General features: G+C 37.0%; 1 non-coding gene across 1 annotated transcript; it reads left to right on the top strand.

Moving 5' to 3' along the window:
• Positions 1–5628: 5628 nt before the first annotated feature.
• Positions 5629–5791, top strand: LOC111765684 (U1 spliceosomal RNA). Its single transcript, XR_002797964.1, has one exon. It is a non-coding gene; the product is annotated as a U1 spliceosomal RNA (small nuclear RNA).
• Positions 5792–9833: the final 4042 nt, after the last annotated feature.

Below are 9833 nucleotides of genomic sequence, written 5' to 3'. Positions count from 1 at the left end.
TTTTAAAATTTCAATTCAAGGTCATGGACCCCTTGTTAAGAACCTCTGTTGTAGATGCATCTATTTACTTCTATCATTTTGTTTTTCAACATTCATTTGGCATATTTTATTTTTGTCTGTCTTTTTTCTCTTCTGGTCATCCTTTCTGAGAGTCTTCCCTTCTATACTCTCCTCCATGCCTCTCTTTTCTTCTATTTCAGGCTGTAAGACTTCCTTTAATGCTTCTGCAAAGCTCGATTCTTTTTAAATGAATTTTCTTTGTTTTTCTTATTTGTGAATATTTTAAACTCACCTTCACATTTAAAGAACAATTTTGCCAAGAATTAACTGGCAATTTTCCTCTTTCAGTGTCCTAGCTATATCATACCATTTTCTCTTGCCTCCATGGTTTCTGATGAGAAATCCACACAAAGTCTTACTGGACATTCATTGTGTGTGATGGTTTGCTTCTCCTTGCTACTCTCAGAAATTTCTCTTTATGTTTGGCATTTGACACTCTGAGTAGTATATGTCTTGGAATAGGTCTCTTCAGATTTATTCTGCTTGCATATGCTTTGTTCCATGGAGATGTAAATTCATTTATTTCATGTGAGTTGGGATATTTTCAGATATTATTTCCTCAAATACTCATTCTGCCACTTTTCTCTTCTCTTCTCCTTTTGCGACTCCCATGGTATGTATACTGTTGTGCTTCATGTTATCATTCAACTCATTTGTCCCACGCTCAATTTTTTCCATTCTTTTCTCTCTCTGTTCTTCTCTTTCTTCAATTTTAGCTGTTCTGTCTTCTGCATCATTTATTATTTCTTCTATCATTTCAAGTGTGCTGTTGTAGGCCTATAATGTGCTTTTTGATCTCACCTATTGTCTTTCATTCCCATAAGCTTTTTTATTTTTCTGTTCAGGTTTTCAAATTCTTTGTGCTTATCCAGTGACTCTGAGTCTTTTTATCTTTTTTATCCATATTGTCTTTCATCTCATTGATTTGATTTAGGAGATTTATTTGAACCTCACTGATTATTGTCTCAAGTCCTTTTTCCTAATCTGGGGCTTTGCTATATTCCTTTGCTTGAGCCATATCTTCCATTTTCTCAGTATGGCATGTAATTTTTTCCTGATATATAGGAATCTGATTATGATGATGAGTTTACTCTGTTGCTCAATTTCTCTCTTGCGTAGAGATTTAGTTGCAGGAGGCTGTGTGTTACTATTTTCTGATTCTTGGTTCAACCTATTCTAACTCTTTAGGATTATCCCTGTTTAGTTGCTCAAATCTGGACCATGGATCCAGTAATGACTTGCAGACCCACTTCCAAGGGTCTTGTGGAAGAAGTCTGCAAAGGCCTGAAAAAGCCTCCCTTATATACTTACTTTTAATTTCCTTACATGCATCTCCTTCTGCAAGCAGATAGTGCTCTTTAGCAGCTCTTTTTGTTCAAACTATGGTTGGAATGTGTTTCTTGCAACACTGACCACAACAATGGACGATCACATTGCCTAAAGGCTATTCAGGCCCTCACAAATCAAGTACTCTCAGAAGATCTTCTTCAACCTTTGTCAGCAGCCCCCTCCATTTTAATGGGTAGGAAATAATTCCACTCCACTCTTGTCATCAAAAACCAGTCCCAGTCAGTAGGGAGGGTGTTGCCAGTGTTGGATCTATTTCATCCCATGCCAGCTCCTAGGGCAAACAATTGTGTGGCCCCACCCAACTGTGAAAGACTTGTGGGACACAGCAGACCAAACTTTTGGCCAAAAGCTGAATCAGCCTTGAGAATTAAAAGATGTCTGCTCCAAGAGTGGGTGGTTGGGCTCCTGCAGTTGCAGCTGCAGCTTTTACTCACAGAGTTCTCCATCAAGTTTCTTTTCCTTTGCCCCTCTCTCTTCTGGGTGTTGTACAAGGCTCTCCCTGGTATCTTACACCTTACATTTTTTTTTCAGGCCGTTTCTGCCTATCCTCCTGATATTTTTCTGGGTAAGCTAAAATCGAAGATCTAACTGCACACTTGGAGGAACAGGAAAAAGAACAGCAAACAAATTCCAAGAAAAGATTTTCCCTACATTTTCTTCTAAGAATTTTATAGTTCTGGTTTTTACATTTAGGTCATTGACATAGTTTGAGTTAATTTTTGTATATGGTATGGATATCATTTTTTTTGCATATGGATATCCAGTTCTCACAATACTTTCATTAAAAATACTATTCTTTTCCAGTCGAGTGAGATAGCAATCTTGTCAAAAATCAATTGGTCATAGATGTGATGGTCTATTTCTGAACTCTCAATTCAATTCCATTGGTCAATGTTTCTATCCTTATTCCAGGACCCTACTATTTTGAGGGTGTTTATAAGAGATGTAGCTTTGCTATGCTTTAAAGTCAAGAAGTGTGGGTCCTCCATCTTTGTTCCTTTTTTCAAGGCTCCTTACCCTTCCAAATAAATTTGTTAATTGGCTTTTCCATTTTTACAAAGTAGGCTACTATAATTTTTATTGAGAGTTCATTGAATCTGTAAATCAATTTGGGTATAAATGACATCTTAATTATATTTAGTCTTTGAATCCATGAACATAGAATGTACTTCCTTTTACTTAGGTATTCTTTGATTTTTTTGTGTGTGTGCAATTTTTGTGTTTTCTGCATACATCTTCTTTACATTCTTGGTGAAATTTATTCCTAGGTATTTGATTCTTCTAGTTCCTATCATAAATGCATTTTTTCTTGATTTCTTGCTCAGCTTGTTCATTATTAGTGTACAGAAACACTACTGATTTTTGCATGTTTATCTTGTAACCTACCACTTTGCTGAACTGGTTTATTAGCTCTAGTAGCTATGCTGTAAATTTTGGGGGACTTTCTGTATATAAGATCATGTCATCTGCAAATAGTGAAATTTTACTTCTTTCTTTCCAATTTGGATGAACTTTATTACCTTTTCTTGCCTAATTGCCTAATACTTATAGCATAATGTTGGTTCCAGTGGTGACAGTGTGAATTCTTTACTTGTTTCAGATCTTAGAGGGAAAGCTTTCAGACTTTCACCATTAAGTATGGTGCTAGCTGTGGGTTGTTCATATATGTCTTGTGTCACATTGAGGAAGTTTCTTTCTAATCCTCTTTTGAAGTGTTGTTTTATCAGAAAGGATGCTAGTTTTTGTCAAATGCCTTTTTTGAGTCACTGGAGATGAGAAGGTTTTTCCCCTTCATTTTGTTAATGTGGTGTACTTCCTTAATTGATTTACTTTTGTTGAACCATCCTATTAACTGGATATATCCCACTTGATCATGCTGTGCAATGTTTTTAATTTGCCACTGTCTCTTGACTTTTCTTTGCAGCCTGCAGAACACCCTTTAGTATTTCATAAATGCCCTTGTATTACAATTAGCTGAGTGCTTGCTTGACCAAAAAGCTGTGCATGGTTACCTAGCTGAGTTGACACATTAGTCTAACTATCACCATTTCTCTCCCTTGCCTAGGGTTTTATTGTTGATTGGCTTTTTGTTAATGCTCAGTTCAACTTATTCTAGACCTTTAGAATTGCCTGTGTTAATCTGATCAGATTTCTTCAGCTATTCTTCATCTGATTCTTGCTCTGGATATAGGGCACAATTTTTAAGATTGTATTTTTTTGTCCATAGTTCCACCTCCCCAAGAAAACTTCTTTTCCTCTATTCCTTCTCCCAGAATTTTGATTTTTTTTCCACTATAGTTTTTTTTCACACTCTTTTCTTTGTTTCTAGCTGCTTTTGCTTGGAGAGCAATTTCTGGGAGAATGTCACACTGGAAAGAACTTTCCCAAGCCAGTATTTCCCAGACAAAACAAGAATGAGGGCCCATGAAGGGAGTACAGATCAGCTTTGAAGTGCCTTGGGGAGGGGATCAGGAAGGACATCAAAGGTCTTTTTTTTTTTTATTGACTTTGTAATAATATTACATTAAAAAAATATATATGAGGTCCCATTCAACCCCACCCCCCCACCCCACCTCTCCCCTCCCAGCAACACTCGTTCCCATCATCATGACACATCCTTTGCATTTGGTAAGTACATCTTTGGGCACCTCTGCACCTCATGGTCAATGGTCCACATCATGGCCCATACGCTCCCCCATTCCATCCAGTGGGCCCTGTGAGGATTTACAATGTCCGATGATTGCCCCTGAAGCACAAAGGTCTTTTTGATGGGTCTCAAAAGCTCTACCTACTTGGTCTGCTCAGTAGATGCTCCTTTTTAGCTAACTCTTCTCCACAGCCCTGTGGAGACCCCACATCTTTAATTCTGTATCACCTCCATCCCCTGTCCATGACAGTGTTGAAATTTCAGCTCAGAGCCAGGACTCAGCTATCCAAATTCACTAATCAAATGCTATGTTCAATGATCAGCTGTATCCACACCTGTTCTTGGAGAAAAGACTTGTTATGTTCCTTTCTATTACCAGTGAGTTAGCCAGGGACTGGACCCCAAGGTAGACTGCCATGACAGTGGGGGATGGACAGTGAGAGCTATTCTCTGTTCTTTACCGTAATTTATCAGCCTTTTCTTTTCACTCTTCCGTGGATACGTAGAGTGTTCTTCTGGCCCCCAGAGCCCCAGAACAGTGTTTCTGACAGTTTCTGTCTGTTTAGTAGCTGTTTTGGTGGAAGGACTGAGTCTTGGCTCTTCTTACTTTGACATCTTCTCAGAGAAGTGTCCACTTATGTTTTTGTTTTGTTTTGTTTTAGATTTTTGAGCATGCACAAGGCTCCACATGTTCCATAAATATATTATGATTTCAATGTGTGTTCTGTGATCTAAGAAATTTTGAAGGACTGAAATAGATGCATACTGTAGTTGTTTCCAAATCTAAAATATTATCTTTCTTTGATTGGAACCTTGGTGTTGTAAGAGAATGCTCTTTGTCAATTTGCATTTGATTAGTTTTTCTGAAATTTTTGAAAAGCTGATTGATGCATGGTAGAACATCTTTAAACTTACTTTTATTTGCTTTTATATTTTCCTAATATTTTTATTATGCACAGATGTGGTTGTCATTTTGTATTGCTCTATTATAAAAAGGATAGTTCAGTGTGTGTAGAAAGGAAGTGATATCCAGCAAAATCATGGATAAAAGTGAAATGACATCCCTTAGAATGGAAGAAAATATTTGCGTAGCTTCATCCTTATGCCTTTTTCTATCTTTAAATTATATATTTAACTATTGTCCACCTCCTTCCTCCCTGCCACCCTTGGTTTCTGGGCACTGTGAGATGTTTCTTACAGAATCTTGTCCTGACTTCCCCATTGGCTATGTTGATCAGAATAAGTCACTTTTCCCACAGTGTATGAAATTCTTTATCTATAAAATAGGAATAAAACTTTCTGTATTTACTGATTTGTATGACCCAAAGATTACGTGCCATAGGTCCAAAAAATAAGTCTGTGCTCACATTTCTTTATTTATAAGAGTCTTTTTTCTCAGAGACTGAAAAATTTGAAATAAAATTTAAAAGGTATGTTTCTAGTAAAAAAAACATACAATTTTATATTGACTGATACTGGCTTGCAAGGTTTTTGTGAGGTAGTTTTGGAATGGAGAAGCTATATAAAGATAACATAGTCATTTAAGGACTGATTCTTCAAACTCGGTCTACACAATTACCTGGCTGGGGAGATACCATGATCACAAATGTGGTTTTTCAAGGGTAGGACTTACCCATTGCCCTGGGGATCTCTTGATCCCTGCAATTTTCTCACATGGGGGAACCTCAACTGTATAATTTGTGTTGGTGGGGGTTGTGTTTGTGCTTTCCCCTGACTTTAAAAAATAAAATCATATAGAAAGGAAAACTCTGCCTGCATCTTTATTTATTATGTATGTATGTGTGTATTATGTATATACATATGTATCTGTCTTTCTATCTATCTATATCATCTATCTATCCTAAGGTATAAATATATAAGTACCTGTTATAGCATTAGCTAAACATATCAAGGAAGAAGAATTAAAACCTCACGTAGTCCTTTTCTATTTATACTTCTCTTTTTTTTCAAAGATTTATTTTTAATTTATTTTTCTCCCCTTCCCCCTGTTGTCTTCTCTCTGTGTCCATTTGCTGTGTGTTCTTCTGTAACTGCTTCTATCCTTATCAGTGGCACCAGGAATCTGTGATTCTTTTTGTTGTGTCCTCTTGTTGTGTCAGCTCTCCTTGTGTGTGGCACCATTCTTGGGCAGGCTGCACTTTCTTTCGCACTAGGTGGCTCTCTTTACGAGGTGCACTCCTTGCGCATGGGGCTCCCCTATGTGGGGGACACCCCTGCGTGGCAGGGTACTCCTTGCATGCATCAGCACTGTGCATGGGCCAGCTCCACATGGGTCAAGGAGGCCCGGGGTTTGAATCGTGGACCTCTCATGTGGTAGGCGGACACCCTATCCATTGGGCGAAGTCTGCTTCCCTATACTTCTCTTTTCAAGGGTAATTATACATTTGCACAGTGAAGAGAGTTTTTTATTTTTGTAAACTCCTTGACTTTTTATTTGTTTTGATTTTTCACTAAAGATTCTGAATTAGCATTTTAGATGACCATATCTTTATTTTTTCTCAATCTAAGCATATCTAAGGGAGGTATGTTGAAGTGACCCATTGTGATGTGATTGTTTTAAATAAATATCTTTTGTTACTCACATCTTTTTGCTTTGTATGCTTTGATGCTATATTGTTTGATCTATGAAGGTGGATGGATATACTATCTTCTTATATTATCTGTTTGAAACCAAAAGGGAGTGGATTGTAACTTGTTATCAACATAAAACATTCCCTTTTTTAGATGACACTTTATCCACTTGAATTCTCTAAAAAAATTTTTTTATTTTTAAGGAAGCTGAAGATTACATAAATGTAACATAAAAAATATAGGGGATTCCCATATACCCACCCCTCCCTCTCCCACACTTTCACCCATTAACAACATCTTTCATTAGTGTGGTACATTTGTTACAATTGATGAACACATATTGAAGCATTGTACTAACCAAATATATTTTACATCATAGTTTACATTTTGCCCCACACAATTTTATAGGTTTTGACAAAAATGTATAATGGCTTGTGTCCTTCATTGCAATGTCGTGCAGGACAATTTCAATGTACCATAAATGCCCCTATTTTGCAACTATTCAACCCTCTCCCTCCTCTCAGAACCTCTGGTGATCACTGCCTTTTATCAATGATACCAGGTTTTCCATTGCTAGAATAATAATAAATCTACTTTAGTCCATAGTTGCTTTTCCTCCTTATGTTTGTTCTTTCCTCAATTTTGAGGATATGGGGATGATAATGCACACTCTGTCCAATTGAAAGGGGACTTAGATCCCATGGGGCAAATGGATGGAATTGTATTGCTTGCAGTTGCAGATACTCTCTAGTTCCTGGGATGGGCATTGTCCATTATCATCCTTTTGTTAGCTGTCCTGGGTGAGTCTGATGAATTGGAGACTAGGTGTTGTAACTCCACTGAGATTCAGGGCTCAACTGGCGTATGAACAGTCCAAAGATTTAAGTCTCTGGGACATATATGTTAACAAGCATAGTGCTAATTATAGGTTCAAATACAAGGGGCAGAAAAGCCATGTGTAGGAAAATTATAAATAAGTCTGACTCTGTTACATTGGGGAACATAGATTCCAAAGTAAGATCCATTGACAGTGTGCTGAATTCCTGAGATTGTCTGCTCTGCCTATATTGTCTAGATGTCTCTAGAGCCCTCAGGAGCCCCACTGTTTGAAGCACTGTTTACTGTGGCAGTCAATGAGATCTGACTGAGATATAGATAAGCATAACCTGGAAAAACCTCCTAACTCACTTTGAAATCTAAAAAAACTCATTTGTATTTAATATTTCCCCCTTTTGATTGAGATTTTTTCCAGATTCATCATTAGACAGTGCTTGGTAATAAACCCTTAGTGCCGGGGAGGTTCATCCCCGGGAGTCATGTCCCACACCGGGGGAAGGTATACTTGAATTCTATGTTGTCTATTTATTATTACCTCTCCTATTTCTTCTTGTTAGCATTTTCCTGATGTATCTTTTTCTTTATTTTCAAACGTTCCATATTTTTTTTTTACTATATGAGTCCTTAAAATGGAGACTTTATCCATTCATATTTATTGCAGTTATGAAAATTTTTCTTTATTCTTGCCATCATCTTTTATGTTTTTGATTTATCATGCTTATTGGCTTTTTTATATCACCTTTCCTAATATTTGTTGCTTTGGTTGAGCTTTTTTTATTTCTTTATTTTTTCCTTCTAGTGATTTGGGAAAGTGTTGTTTGTAGTGGTCTTGGGCACCTAAAAAGGTTGGCTCTCCTGTTCCCTTTAGTGCTTTAGGAATTTTCTTCCTTTACTTTCTGTGGGGCCTAGTCAATATGTCCACACCTTCACCATAACAAAAACAGGCAGGTAACTCAAGCTGATTTATTAGAGAAGTTCACCTGTATGGCCATAACAATTGGAATCTTTTCTGGGATCAAAATGACTACAACCTCCCCCAGAATAAGATACAAGCTTTGGGATGTTTCAACTCTAACTCCCCCGTCACTAAAATCACATGTTTCATTGAGATTAGTTTGAATTTTAATTCTACTGTTGTAGTTTTATATTATGCTTCTTTCATTCCATGACATTTAAACAATTTTTTATTCAGCTTCACATAGACATTAACACCTTTAACTGTAGCTATTAGCTTATCGGTTCTTTTGCTCAATACTGTTTCTGGTACCTTATGTACTGGATTTTCAGATTTTTTTTGTAGAAATGTTACATGGGATGTTTTAGAAAGATTGAATAAACAGCAAAGATTCTGAACACTTAGTTGAATTTAAAAATCTCTATTTTTTCACATTTCAAGGATGATTTGGTTTTGTATGAATTTTAGGTTCAAAATCTCTTACTTTTAGAACTCTGTGAAAATTATTTCATTGTCTTTTTACATCCCACAATGAAGATGAATTTAAACACATCTGATTCTTGATCATTTAGGGCTTTTTTTTTTTAAATAAAATTATCCCTGGAGCTGAGAAATCTTACCAGAATATCCTTAAATGTGTTCTTTTTCATTATTCCTGCTTGAGACTAAATCTATAGATTCTATTGTTCCTTGACCCAAAGAAAATTTCTTTTGTTATTATTTTAAAAACTATTTTAAAATAATTCAAGGTACATATGAGTGCACATTCACATGAAAAGTTCAATTACAAAAGTATGCAGAGTTAAAGCTCTGGACCCCCAGAGTCTCTTTAATCTCCCTTTAATACCGATTTGATGTATGTGCCACCAGATCCTCATTCTGGGAAGAGCAGTTGTTAGCAAGCATCTTCCAGCTATAAATTGTTTCAGAATTTGCCTTACTGCAGAGAGCAGTCTCATACAAAGGCATACCTTCTCAAGGTCTCATATTTTACAACTGTTCAAGGTGGAAGTATAAGGACCCAGCCACGTCTTCCCTGTCTGGATCACCTCTGGAAGTTAATATATGCTGCAAAGTACCCAAAGCTTTGGCTGAGGCCTTGTTGGAGCTGCATTGCAGTTTAACTTTTCCCTCTGCCCAACCCTGCTTTCTCCTCACAAGAACCACCCAGGCCACAGGTTTTGATCCTCAAAATGTACATTGACTAACAAACTTGTTCATGGCATCTGTTTAAGGAGAGTGCAACTTAGAAGAGCTGGTACCAGAAGTGGTGTGAGAAAGGAGGTGATATTTGGGTCTTGGAGATGGATATCTCACTGCCCCCTGGCAATGAGGCTCCTATCATTAGTGTAGGTGGAGCACAGAAAGTCCCTCAAGCTATGGAGCATCAGG

Source organism: Dasypus novemcinctus, chromosome 1 (genome assembly GCF_030445035.2).
Source record: "Dasypus novemcinctus isolate mDasNov1 chromosome 1, mDasNov1.1.hap2, whole genome shotgun sequence".
NCBI lineage: Eukaryota > Metazoa > Chordata > Mammalia > Cingulata > Dasypodidae > Dasypus > Dasypus novemcinctus.
Note: the sequence above shows the minus strand (reverse complement) of the source record. Positions and strands in the feature narration are given on the sequence as shown.